Genomic DNA, 13967 nt, shown 5'->3' on the forward strand with positions numbered 1-13967 from the left:
TGCCCAGAATTCCCTTCCTCCACATGGCCCTTCTGCTCACCTTCCCAGCAAGGCCCTTAGGCAGCCCAATTCCCCTTACCCTATTCTATTTTTTCTTATTTAGCATATTATAAAATGTACTCATTACTGTTTATTTTCTGCCTTCTCCCTCTTGATTCACAAGGTAGTTTTATTCCTAGGAATAATCTCCACACAATGTCTAGAACATAGTAGTTATTTGTCAAATGATCAATCCTTCCAAATCTTACCAAAGAACCATCTGACCCAGAATACACTCACCGATTAACATTTTATTGTCTTGTTGGAGGTGGAGAATGTAGTAATTTTTGGTTTTTATATAAGTGTTAAAAGATCTTGAGAACATGTCCTGACTATCCTTAACTTCTCTTCCACAACCCATTATGAAGTGACCATCTCTCCAAACCCTGCTAGATCCTATTTGTTCTCAAGATCTACAGTATTATCCTCAAGGGAATGAGTGCCCTATATTACTTTCTGATTATGGTATATTCATTCATATTGGCTAATATTCTCATAAAACAACTTCTGACCTCCAAGTCCTAGGATTCCACATTTCATTGGATGATTCTGTTGACACCAGCTAGCCCTCAAGCTTGCATAGTTACTCATCTAATTCTCTTTCCAAACTAAAGAGACTCGCTCTCGGTTTATCCTGATGGGAAACTACCTCTGCTATTTTAATTTTTTACTTACCCCCATCAAAGTCATTTCGAATTTATATGCCTTGAAGAGTTGCTGGTACATGATATTTTACATGTGGCCCATATTCTCCTAGCTGCCTGTTTCCTAGTGGTATATATTTATGCTTTGTTTTATTTTTCCCCTGAGCATGGATTCTTCATCCAGGGTCCATGGAGGTCCAAGGGGGGATGTCGGGGAGCCTATCAGTTAGAGTGGGCTAAACTGTTGTAATAAGTAAATGAAAAATGTAACGGTTCAACACAGGGGTTTGTCTTTTGCTCAAGTAACAATCTAGAGTAATTCCAGATTGGTAGAGGAGCTCTGTCCCACATATTTCACTAAGGGACTGATTGTGGACTGAATGGACAAACTCTGGCTCTGCCATCTTGGGTCACGCCGGGCATGGCCAACTCAGTGAGGGGCTAGGGGAAAGAACATGGAGGAGCCTGTGGGGGAGGTTCTATGAGCCAGGCCCAGCAGGAACGCACAAACCACTTCCACTCAAGTTTCACTGGCTAGAGGTCTTAGTTACGTGGCCACAGTCACTAGAGGGAAGCTGGGAAATGTTTAGCTGAGCAACGAGGAAGAAAGGGGAACAAATTTTGGTGCTCAGCTAGCATTTTCTGCCACAGGGGGCTCTGACGAACAGACACACACACACACACACACACACACACACACACGGGAAAGATGTATTTTTATTCAATTTATTTTGAAAATTAGAAAGAAAAATTGCTTTATTAATTTAGATTATGAGCCTATGGTTTTGCTTCGCTTTATGCTTCAGGAGGAAGCAGGAGGTGATCGGATTGGCCTGGCTGGGTCATATGACTCTAGGGAATCGGGGGTGGGGTCTATTAGCAAGAAAAGATGCCGGTAATTATGGTCAGGCAAGGTACAAGGATCATTACACCATTGCACCATGTTATGACATCTGAATTAACTTAATTGAGAAAAACCTCTTGTGAGGGACACAGCTGGGACTCCCCCCGTATCCCCCGTCTGGCAACTGACAGCTGCTCTGCTCAGTACGGTGGCCGAGAGGTTCTGGGAGCTATTAAAGACCTTGTCCCAGAAGTCTCTGTTGCCTTGCCCCTTAGGGCAATGTCAGTTTTTTGCTGGCTCCCCGACTTCCTCCATGTGATTAAGTTCCAGTTATTTTGACTTGATAAAACATCCTTCATTGGCTATCCTTTCCTCGTCTCACTTCTCTGCTCTCCTGCCCATGTCTCTTGGGAATCACCAAATAAATAGCTTGAAATCTCTGGGGCTTCTTTTGGGGAGACCTAGACTAAGACACTTACCCTACCATGATCATTATGCATGTGGGTTAGTGTTTATGCTTAGCACAGACTATGTTGGAAACTGTCAAAGCAAAGCAAAGAGCCTCTATGGAAACTTTACTTTAGACACTGTGATTATGTCACACTGGGAAACAAGGTGAGGAGAAGCAGGGTCAGTGGTTTCTGCACTGCAAGGGCTCTGAAAAGAAAACAAAAGTAACAATCTCGCCCTGCTCAGCATCAGCAAGTAGAACATTCTCCCCCTGCTGTTACTAAATTTATCACGTTTAGTAATAGAAAGTAGTTGACCCAATATGAATAGACTCCCGTTTCTCTGACTGGAGTTTAGGAATAAATAAGCCAGTAAGAAACAACCTCCATGTAGGGTGTAAGACCTTGGCACAGATGAAGCAGAGTTAGCTAAGGGAATATGGCACGGCAGAAACAGTTTGCTCTATTTCTCCCAAGCCCCTCCCCCGGCCCCCCACATGGACCAATTATATTGATGGCATAGCAGCAGCAGCAAGCTCTTAAAAAGAGGTACTAAGGCTATTTGTTAGCTGAGGCGACAAAGAAGGGCTTTCAGGAACAGGAATGAAGTGCTCACGGCTTTCGTTTTTCTTAAATCGTGGCACGGGACAGGACACAAAGCCACCCCGTCCCACATGGAATGGCGCTCTTGCCAACAAGAGCACAAAGGCAAAGGCAAAGGACAGGAGCATCCAAGACCCATCATCTTGGACATGCTACAGAGAGGGTGCACCTTCTTCCTGAAAAGAACTCAGACTGGAGTCGGCTTCCATTCAGAAGCCTCGTGTGAAGCACCCTCCAGGGTTGCACATCCCAGTGCCAAATGGAAGAAATGACACACAGCTTGAAGAAACTTGATGAAGTCCTTGTTCCCTCCCTCCCCTCCATTTCAAAAGGTTGTTGGAAAGAATCCATTTTAATGATTCTTTTCCTCCCCGTCTCAATTGGTTTTAAAGTTTTACAACCTGTTTCTATTTCTTTCATATTTACCCTCAAAATTTTAACAAATACATGTTTATTTATCAGAACAAGCCATCAATCTTACTTGAGGATGTACTCTAGGAAAACAAACAAACATAGATGCAAATAAAGAGGCTAAAAGATGACATGCAAAACAATAATGATAAAATGTAATATGCGCTTGGGGCGCCTGGGTGGCACAGTGGGTTAAGCGTCTGACTCTTGATTTTGGCTCAGGTCATGATCTCAGGGTTGTGGGATGGAGCTCCGAGTTGGGCTCTGTGCCCAGTGTAGAGTCTGTTTGAGATTCTCTCCCTCTGTCTGCCCCTCCCCCCACTCTGTCTTTCTCTAAAATAAATAAATCTTTTTTTTTAAGATTTTATTTATGAGAGAGAGAGACAGAGATAGCTAGAGAGCACACAAGTGGGGAGGAGAGGGAGAAGCAGGCTCCCCGCTGAGCAGGGAGCCCAGTGCAGGGCTCAATCCCAGGACCCTGGAATCATGACCTGAGCCAAAAGCAGACACTTAACTGACCAAGCCACCCAGGCGCCCCTAAGAAAAATAAATAAATCTTAAAAAAAAAAAAGTGCTCAAAAGACAAAACAAAACCCGCAGTGATGGGTTATGTCAATGGGATGCAGGGGTCAACTACAAGAATTCCCAATGGCCAAAGCTGAAACAATTTAAGCAAAAAATAAAGATTTTTTTTAATTTATTTATTCGACAGAGATAGAGACAGCCAGCGAGAGAGGGAACACAAGCAGGGGGAGTGGGAGAGGAAGAAGCAGGCTCCCAGCAGAGGAGCCTGATGTGGGGCTCGATCCCAGAACGCCAGGATCACGCCCTGAGCCGAAGGCAGACGCTCAACCGCTGTGCCACCCAGGCGCCCCTAAGCAAAAAATAAAGTGGTATCGAGTCATTTGGATTATAACTCAAAGTACAAATTAAATAGCCATGAATACATACTGACATAAATAAATGATTGAATAAGTAAATACATGGGGAGGAAGAGAAAAATCTCCCACACAGAAGAATTCCAAATAAAGTATGTAGATCTCCCTTCTCAAGGCAGTGGCGCCTAACTCCCCACTCTGGAAGTGTGGGCTAAATATAGTGCCTTCCTTCCAGAGAGCTCAGTATAGAAAGGGGAAAAAAGAGTTCCTTTACAGTGGGGAAACCTGGTAAGCGCCGCCTCTGCCAGGGGAACAAGGCTCACGTCAACAGTGACAAGTCATGTTGACAGTAGGTACCCCTGATATGACGTGATGAGAAGGGCACTTCACCTCTGTGGTCCTCCTGCCCCAACCCATAACCCCAGCCAAATCATGAGAAGTATATCAGATAGATCTCAGATGAGTGACATTCTAAGACCACCTAACCAGTATTCTTCAAAACTGTCAAGGTCATCAAAGACAAGGAAAGTCTGAGAAACGGTCACAGCCAAGAGAAGCCAAAGGAGGCACAACAACTGAATGTAATGCGGTGTCTTGGATGAGATCCCGGACATTTGGTAAAAACCAAGAGAATCTGAATAAAACGTGGACTTCAGGCATGTCTCAATATTTTCGTCAAGCGTGACGTCCTAAGACAAGGTGTTAACAGAGAAAACTGGGAGTGGGGCATGACAAGTCTTTGTGCTATCCGCGTCATTTTTCTATGAATCTAACACTATTCTAAAGTAAGTTTATTTTTAAAATAATGGTAAACATTGAAACCGGTAAGTAACTTTTTAAAATTTATTTATTTATTTATTTGAGAGAGAGAATGTGCATGCGCACATGAGCTGGGGAAGGGGCAGAAGGAGAAGCAGACTCTCCACTGAGCAGGGAGCCCAACACAGGGCTCAATCCCAGGACCCTGGGACCACGATCTGAGCTAAAGGCAGGTGTTTAACTGACTGAGCGACCCAGGTGCCCCTAAAGTTGAAATAACTTTAAATAATATAAAATAGTTAATGTACTGTTCATGAAAAACTATTTAAATGTAAATAAAATTAATAACTTGAAATGAAAATACAATTTCCACAAAATCCTTAGAGAGGGAAGAAGTTGGAGAAGGAAATTAAGTCTTGGGGGTGGGGGGTTGGGCAGATGGGCGAAGGGGAGGGGGAAGTGCAGGCTTCCAGTTACAGAATGGACAAGTCATGGGAATGAAGGGTACAGCATGGGGAATATAGTGAGTGGTACTGTAGTCGTGTTGTGTGGTGATGGACACTTGTGGTGAGCACAGCATGACGTATGGAGAAGCTGGATCATTCTGTCGTATGCCTGAAACTAATGTAACGTTGTATGTTACCTATACTTCAATAAAAGAGAAAATCCATTTTTAAAACATTTTTAAAGAGAAGGTAAGTCTGAAGGTTTTGTCCTGGGTAATGCATGATTTTGATAGAGAAACAGATGTATTTTGTAGATGTGAGGGCTTATTGCTAGAGGAATTAAAGTAGCTGCGACACAGGCTACTCAAGAAAGGGGAACAACGAGAAAGCACGATCAAGTCAAACATAGACGATGACAAGAGGAAGGCCACTGTGTAATTGGGGATCGTAGGAAACTTCAAAAAGGTTAAATCGTCTTTGAGAAAGAGAAGACTCTCAGGGTTAAAGGAAAGTCCAGCTTTCTGGGTTTTGTGAAAGACACCCAAAAGAACACAATTCTCTCTTTTTTAAGATTTTTAAAAATTTATTTATTCGTCCCAGAGGGAGAGAGAGAGAGCACAAGCAGGGGGAACTGCTGGCAGAGGGAGAAGCAGGTTCCCCGCTGAGCAGGGAGCCCGATGTGGGCCTCGATATCCTGGCCGTGGGATCATGACCTGAGCTGAAGGCAGACTCTGAACCGACTGAGCCACCCAGGCGCCCCAGGAGCATGATTTATAAAACACTGGAAATCATAGGAAGGGCAAACATATAACAATAGAAAGCACAGTACATTAGGAAAAGAAAACATACACCGGAAGCATCGGTATCACTCCTGACACAGCAGCAGTGTCCTCAATCGCTTACACGCGCCTTTCTCTGTCTGCTCACGCCCAGCCTGAGTCCACATCACTTCTGACAGCAGGAAGTTCTGCCCCTTTCCCCGGTAAATCTGAATGTTTACATTTTCCAAAAATCCATCCCATCATTCTTGTCACCTCTTGTGCTGGGCCTGCAAATGACTCACTCGGGCCTCTGGTTTCTGCAGATCTCTCCAGTCAAGGCCACCTGGAGGCCCCCTGATGTCCGCCCGAGCACAGCTAATGCAGGGATGTCATGTTTAATTAGAGTTCGTTAAGACTCGAACATGGTCATTACATGTTGGCCAAGTTCACCAGATGGAGAGACTCGGTGTTGTGATATGTCATTTATCCCTCAAATTAATCAGTGGATTTTATGTTATACCAATGAAATGCCAAGGAAATTTGATTTTAAGGAAATGACAATGTGTCCTTCAGTTCACAGGGAAGAATAAATACATAAGAATATCCAAGACAACTGAGAAAACCATCAAGGGCTACTAATTCTGACCAGAAAGCGAAATACAGGGTTGTTGCTGTCATAGGAACAGACAAGTACAGGGATCACACAGAACTGAGAGTTGAAAAACAGAATAATGCCTCTGTGAGAATTTATGTTTTTTCCTAGCAGGACACTGTTTTCCCCACATTTTAGTAGTCAAGATTCTCCGGAGTCCTGAATAATTAAATAAAAACTGTGTTACTGGAAGAAAACTGTAAACAGTTTTATTAGTCACATAGCGCCCACCATGACGTTAGTTTCAGGCAAAATGCTGAACAATTCAGAGAAAACACCTTTAAAAAAAGGTTCTCTAAGTGTTCCATGTTTCTCTAATTTCTTTTTAGTTTCTCTTCCTCTTTTTACATTTTTTAAATTTTTTGGAAGATTTTTTAATTTTTTTAAAAGATTTATTTATTTATTTATTTGAGAGAGAGAGAGAAAGCCTGAGGGGAAGAAGCCAATGGAGAGGGAGAGGCAGGCTCCCCGCTGAGCAGGGAGCCGGATGTAGGGCTCAAACCGAGGACCCTGGGATTATGACCTGAGCTGAAGGCAGACACTTAACTGTCTGAACTACCCAAGTGCCTCGAAAGATTTTATTTTTAAGTAATCTCTACATCCAAGGTGGGACTTGAACTCATGACCCTGAGATCAAGAGTCACATGTTCCACCAACTGAGCCAGCCAGGGACCCCCTCTTCTTCCTCTTTTTATTTTTATTTTTTTTAAAGATTTTTTTTTATTTGTTTATTTGACAGAGATAGAGACAGCCAGCGAGAGAGGGAACACAAGCAGGGGGAGTGGGAGAGGAAGAAGCAGGCTCATAGCGGAGGAGCCTGACGTGGGGCTCGATGCCATAACGCCGGGATCACGCCCTGAGCCGAAGGCAGACGCTTAACCGCTGTGCCACCCAGGCGCCCCGACTTCTTCCTCTTTTTAAAGAAATGATCTGGATAATATACCTCTAGAGGCCTTGCCACGTCCTTTGAAATTCCAAGATTAACAGCCATCACCAACACATTCAGCAATTTTTTAAAGAAACTATAAAAAAATTTCAAACGTGAAAATAGAATCATATAATGGGCTCTGTGTATTCATCGCCAACTTCAACAATGATCACTGCAGAGCCCATCTATCTCCATCCTCACTCAATTCCCTCATCCCTTAAATTATTTTGAAGCAAATCCCAATCCCAGACAGCATGTAATTTCATTTAAAAGTATTTCAGTGTGCATGTCTAAAAGACAAGAAGTCCTTTTCTGACAAGTTACCTAAAGTGTACATAGTTTTGGTATTATGCTAAGTGAAATAAATTAGAGAAAGACAAATGCCCTATGATTTCACTTACATGTGGAATCTAAAAAAAACAAAACAAGCAAACAAAGCAGAAACAGACACATAAACACAGAGAACAACCTGGTGGTTGCCAGAAGAGAGGAGGGTAGAGGGATGGGTAAAATGGGAGGTACGGGCTTCCAGTTGTAGAATGAACAAGTCACAGAAATAAAAGGCACGGCATAGGGAATCTAGTCAATGGTGTTGTAATAGAGCTGTATGGTGACAGATGGGAGCTACACCTGTGATGAGCACAGCCTAAGTTCTGAGCTGTGGAATCACTGTGTTACACACCTGAAACTAATGTAACATGTGTGTGTCAACTACACTTTAACTTAAAAAGTACATATTATTGGGTGCCTGGGTGGCTCAGTCCGTTAAGCGTCTGCTTTCGGCTGAGGTCCTGATCTCAGCTTTCGGCTGAGGTCCTGATCTCAGGGTGATCTCCTGCCCAGTGGGAAGTCTGCTTCTCTTTCCCCCTCTGCCCCTCCTTTTGCCCCTCCCGCTGCTCATGTGCGCACGCGTGCTCTCTCTCCCTCAAATAAATAAAATCTTTTAAAAAAAGTACAAATTATTAACGAAGTTGGGTTCACAAAACTTACCTTGACTTAGCTTTTTGAGGGACTGGAAATCTTTTGTGAATTTTTCGATGTCTTCTTTGGTTATTATTTTATTAAAATTTTTTCTGTATATTGAGGCCATGTTGTCAGTTTGAATTTTGCTAAAAATACATCAATTTCATCAAATTTCCTAATTTATTTTCATGCAATTGCATCTAGTGAAGAGAAAAAAAATGACTATATCCAGTTAATGCTGGAGGAGCAAATTGATGATGCAGAAAAGAGAGGATAGATCCAGGGAGCAAGAGTGTGTGTGTGTATGTGTGTGTGTGTGTGTGTGTGTGTGTGTGTGTGTGTGTGTCAGTGTTGGGTGGTGTGCTGCTTATTGCTGTGTAAGTGAGGAGACAGGGTTCATGGATTCAGATAGGTGTAAATGGCTTGATTCAATGCTTCCACTATCAGTGAGGGTAGTGATGAGAATATCAGAAGTTGCAGGAGAGAGAAATTGAAATAGCTTAAAGAGGGGAAAAGTGAATCGCCTAAAAAATGTAGGATTTCCTGGAGGCGCAAGAGACCTTTTTTTTTTTTTAAAGATTTTATTTACTTATTTGACAGAGAGAGAGAGTGTGTGAGCGAGCACAAGCAGGGGGAGTGGCAGGCAGAGGCAGAGGAAGAAGGAGAAGCAGGCTCCCCGCCAAAAGCAAGGAGCTGGATGCGGGGCTTGATCCCAGGACCCTGAGATCAGGACCCGAGCAGAAGGCAGATGCTTAAACGACAGCCACCCAGGCACCCCAGCTGAGAGACCATTTTAGATGTGTGGGTTATAAATTTAAAGTAGGGCTCGATCAGCATGATTGCGTGTTTTTCTCCGACCACAATCCTCTGCTCCATGTTGGCATAAAAGGGAGGAAGAAAGTTGGATTTCACCAAAGTTAGTTTTTTCCAGTTGAGTTTAATGAAGAAAGAGAGGTAGGTTCAGGGTAGTTTAGAGTAGACACAGGAGAGTAATTTTAGTGATTGGGAAAGTAAAAAGAAGATGAGAGTGGTAGACGATGACAAAACAATCTGAGGTGTAGGAGAAAAAAATAACCATGCCTGAGAGGTTGGTAGAAGCAGCACTGTGTTCAGGGAAGAGCCAGGGGATTTGGCTGATGGTGGGCTGTCAGTTTAGAGGGCATAGCAGAAGGGCCAGGAAGGGGCACAGTGAAGGAGTATGTGGGAGTTTGCTGCATTAAATGTATCAGGATAAGACTACAAGAAAGGAATGATGTCCAAGGAGGCTTTAACTTCCTGTGGCCATTAGGCACTGCCTGTGAATGTTGCTCTTTACTTCTGGGCTTTTCTCTATCTAGAAAAGTGGATTTGCTGTTTAAAAGTTCCCCCACTGGGAGGATTTTCTTTCCTTTAGTTTTCAAAGCCATCTTTCTTTGTCTTTCATATCTGTAATGCCAAGGCAGTCCACTTCTGGTTGGTTCCAAGAAACCTTGCAGAGAACATTGTAAGCCAGACTTGAATTTTTCAATAGCCAACTGGTCAAAAGGAACTTCCCAAGAGGAAAAAGCTATGGGTTAAAAAGGGGTTTCTAGGGGTGCCTTGCTGGCTCAGTGGGTAGAGCACTCTTGATCTCAGGGTCATGAGTTCAAGACCCATGTTGGGTGTTGAGTTTACTTTAAAAAATAAAGCATTTTTTAAAAAGGGAGGGTTTCTATGCATCAAGAGTAGTCATGCTAGGAGTGTAACGAACCTGCTTAGGCAGCTCGCTAATGCCTTCAGGACCTACAATTAACACGGTGGTAATAACACTGGACACACCCATCTAAATGGTTTGGTGGATCATAAAACTCAGTTCATGACAAGCAGCTCATATCCCAAGGGTACTTACTATCTAATGGTATATACCAGGGGCCTTTAAGAACTGTTTCTCAAAGGTAGGTACTTGATGAAGAGAGGGTGCTCTGTTTCAAGTTCATGGGCACCACCCCTGGGCTAATGCGGTCAGAGCTGACCACACCATCCATGTGAATCTGACACAGACACTTAGAGTAGCATTGCATCCATTGGAGTATGCGGACCAAATCACAGAGCTACTTGCTCATTAGCCTGGACAGGCTGGAAAGGCTCTTTTGTTCCTGGATCTGCTCAAATTTGGCATCCTTTTCATATAATGTAGTAGACGCAGAGTAACACATCTGAATATTTTGCTTCAGAAATCCAAAGAGGTCCAGCAAACATTGGGCATCTTTCTTAGTGGTAGAGATACAAGGTGTGGTAGTTCCCTCTTGACTTTGAAGCAGGGACCACTGGCTTGTCAGAAAATTCAACCAAATGAAAGGTATCTGAATTCTCTTATGGTTTCTTAAGATTCATCTCCCACACTCACAGGGTAAATATGTATTACCAGGGAATCTAGAGGACCTGTTATTTCCATCTTTCCTGATTCTATCAGCATTGTGGCCTCAATATAACGAACCTGTGTGATATCCTGTAGGATGATGAGAGGGTCGATGTTGCTATGAGCTAAACTTTGGCACAGAGCCAGAGTGGATATAACCCTGAGGCAAAATTTAAAAGTGCACTATTCACCTCTGTATCAGGTGAAAAAAAAAAACCTGATCCCCCCCCCCATATCCTGAGATAAAGAAAAACGCATCTACCAAATAACAAGTTACATACTGATGCTAGGAAGGTTGATTTACTGCGGTCAGGAGACCACATCTGGAAGAGCAAGTGCAATGTTTAAAACACCAACCGATGAAGCCTATGGTGATAATCCATTGTCATTTTGCAAGAGCTTTTGTTCAAGTCAGTCTGGGTTTGTTATTTCCAAGCCAGTGCCAAGTACTCCCCTGGCAGTCCAGGAATTTCCCTTTCCCTGGTGCACTGTTACTTTGATCAATGGTTTCAAGTCTTCTTGGAGAATACCAGGAGGAAGATTCACAGTAAGTTTCTGTGTGTGGCGGAAGTATTTTTTCTCATGGGCATTTGGGCCTCCCATTCATTCAAAAGCTTCCTGATCTGTCTTAGATATGGCTCTTGGGTGAGGGGTCATGACTTTCCATCACAGTGTTTCAAATTATACCTCTGTTTTCCAGACCTAAACTTTTTTGGGGGCAGGGTCCTAAAATCGAATAGTATCTTAGTACGCTGTTATCTATTTCAGTAGTAGAGATTACACAATCAAGTAGCCCCATTAAATATTCCCATGGTGAGCACATTCTGTTTCTCTCTCCATCGCTCCTGGCTATTATGGTAACCATGACCACCTTGACTCTTGAAGTCAAGAGCCGCTTGATCAGACCTTCCTGGGATCCCACCATTCCCATTGAAACAAAGGAGCCCTTTTCAACTGTAACATTGCCCACTCCACAGCCTACAGAGAAAAGCCACTCAAGTGCTGTTAAAACATGTTTATACTTCTCTCCCAATATATTTCTCAAGACTTTAATGAAGTAAGCGTCTTCTGTGTTGTGTTGGGACACATATTACGGGGAGGTTAGGTCCCCTCTTAAAGTTGTTGGAGCCTTTTCTCTATATCAATGGCTCTCAAGGTGTGGTGCAGGGAACGCTGGGGGTCTCTAAGCCCCTTTCAGGGTATGTACAGGCTCAGAACTATTTTCATAGTAATACCTGCCTTTTCCACTCTGATTCTCTCACAAGTGTACTGTGAAATTTTCCAGAGGCTGCATGACTTGACATCTCAGTAGACTGAATGCAGGGGCAGATGTGAGAATCCAGCTCTCTCCATTGAAGCTAGACCCTAAGGAGATTTACGAAACACTGCAATCTTCATCACTACATTTTTTTCTTTTGAAAAATATAGTTATGTTTATCAAAATATGTTATTTATGTGAAAATGTAAGTGATTTATTCTTCTTTAAATATTATTACATAAATATTTTTTAATTTCTGAGTTCGAATTGTTGATATGATAAATATCAATAGCTATACCACATGTGAACAAAATCTCTTTGGGATCTTCAATAATTTTTTAAAACATGTATTTATTTGAGTGAGAGAGGGAGAGAGCAAGTGGGGGGAGGGGCAGAGGGAGATGGAGAGGGAATCCCCAAGCAGACTCCCTGTTGAGGGCAGAGTCCAACATGGGGCTTGATCCCAGGACCCTGAGATCATGACCCAAACTGAAATCAAGGGTCAGACACTCAACTGACTGAGCTCCCTAGGTGCCCCAGGGTCTTGAATAATTTTTAGGAGTGGAAAGACATCCTGAGACCGAAAAGTTTGAGGACTTTTGACCCATGTTTTATATCTTGGAGCTTTTGACATTAAAACACACCAGGTCACTGGTGAGACCAGTTTTAATCAACTAAGAAAATAGACCATAAATTCAGCTGATGTAATTTGTAATCCACAGGATTAAACTTTTTTTTTCAATTAAATCATGTAGATTTGAAATAAGAGATTCTTTTATCACAGTCATGCAAATTCCTGAGGTTTTATTCCATGCTTCAAACTGAGAATTTAGGAACTTAACACTGTCCAGCCCCATTAGAAGAAGCTGTCTCAAGTCATGGGTCTTAAATTCTTTGTGGGGTATGTGTGTGTATGTGTCCTGCAGCAATTACATTTTACTTTCAAGCCTTTTTTCAATTGGGTATCCAACCCAGCTGACTACAGATAATAATTTCAATAATTGTTTTCCCTCATTCTGCTATAGATTGCCACATTCACATCCCTTAAAATGAGCTAGATTTCATCACCTTGGTCCCCAGGCAGACCTGATATCCAGCCCACGTTTGCTTTGAAATTTTAGGGTCTTTCTTTCGTTTGCATCCACTCTTGGGATCAATTTCCACATTAGCCAGGGCTCTTAACTGGAAGCAACAGAAATGGACTTTGATTAAACAAAATGGGAATATATTCATAAGATACTGGGCAGTTCACAGAAATATTGGAAAGACTGGGGAATTGGGCTAAAAAAGAAAAAAGAAAAAACAACCAACCCAAGAAAGAATAAAGAGAACTGTAGGACTAAAACTGGGGCTAGGGTCCGAACTATAACTGTGATTAAAGTTAGGGTTAGGATCAGGGCTCAGCTTGGGGTAAGGGCTTGGGTTCAGGCTAATCTAGTGATAGAATTATGTTTGGGATATGGCTGAAGTCAGGGTTACAGTTGGGGCTAGGATTACATTTAGGGCTGACATAGGTCTAGGGTTGAAAGAGTCGATTCGGGGTTATGGCTTAGGCTAGGCTTTTATGGCTTTTGCTAACCTTAGGACAAAGAGCCATAGGCCTAGAGCTGGGGTTACTTCTAGTGCTATAGTTAGAATTATGGTTAAGGCTAGTGTAAGCTTCATTTGGTGAATGTAGTTCATGTTCCTGACTTTTCACCACAGTTTTCTCTGTCTGGCTAGTGCACTCTCCTCCATTGACTTCCTTCTGCAGAAATGTACTCGTCTGTGAACAGTAACCACCTCAACCTTGGAAATTAGGCGGCTCAACCCTAGTAGCTTTCCACCAATATTTGACTGCTACCAGCATTCAAAAGTGACACCTCATCTTCAAGGTGGAACCAATTCTAGGTTGCAATTTATGGCTCAGGGCTACCAGTGGGTTCAGGCCAAATCTTGGCTCCAGGTAGTTCACA

The sequence above is a fragment of the Ursus maritimus genome, unplaced genomic scaffold (assembly GCF_017311325.1).
Source record: "Ursus maritimus isolate PB19 unplaced genomic scaffold, ASM1731132v1 scaffold_20, whole genome shotgun sequence".
In the NCBI taxonomy this organism is placed as follows: Eukaryota; Metazoa; Chordata; class Mammalia; order Carnivora; family Ursidae; genus Ursus; species Ursus maritimus.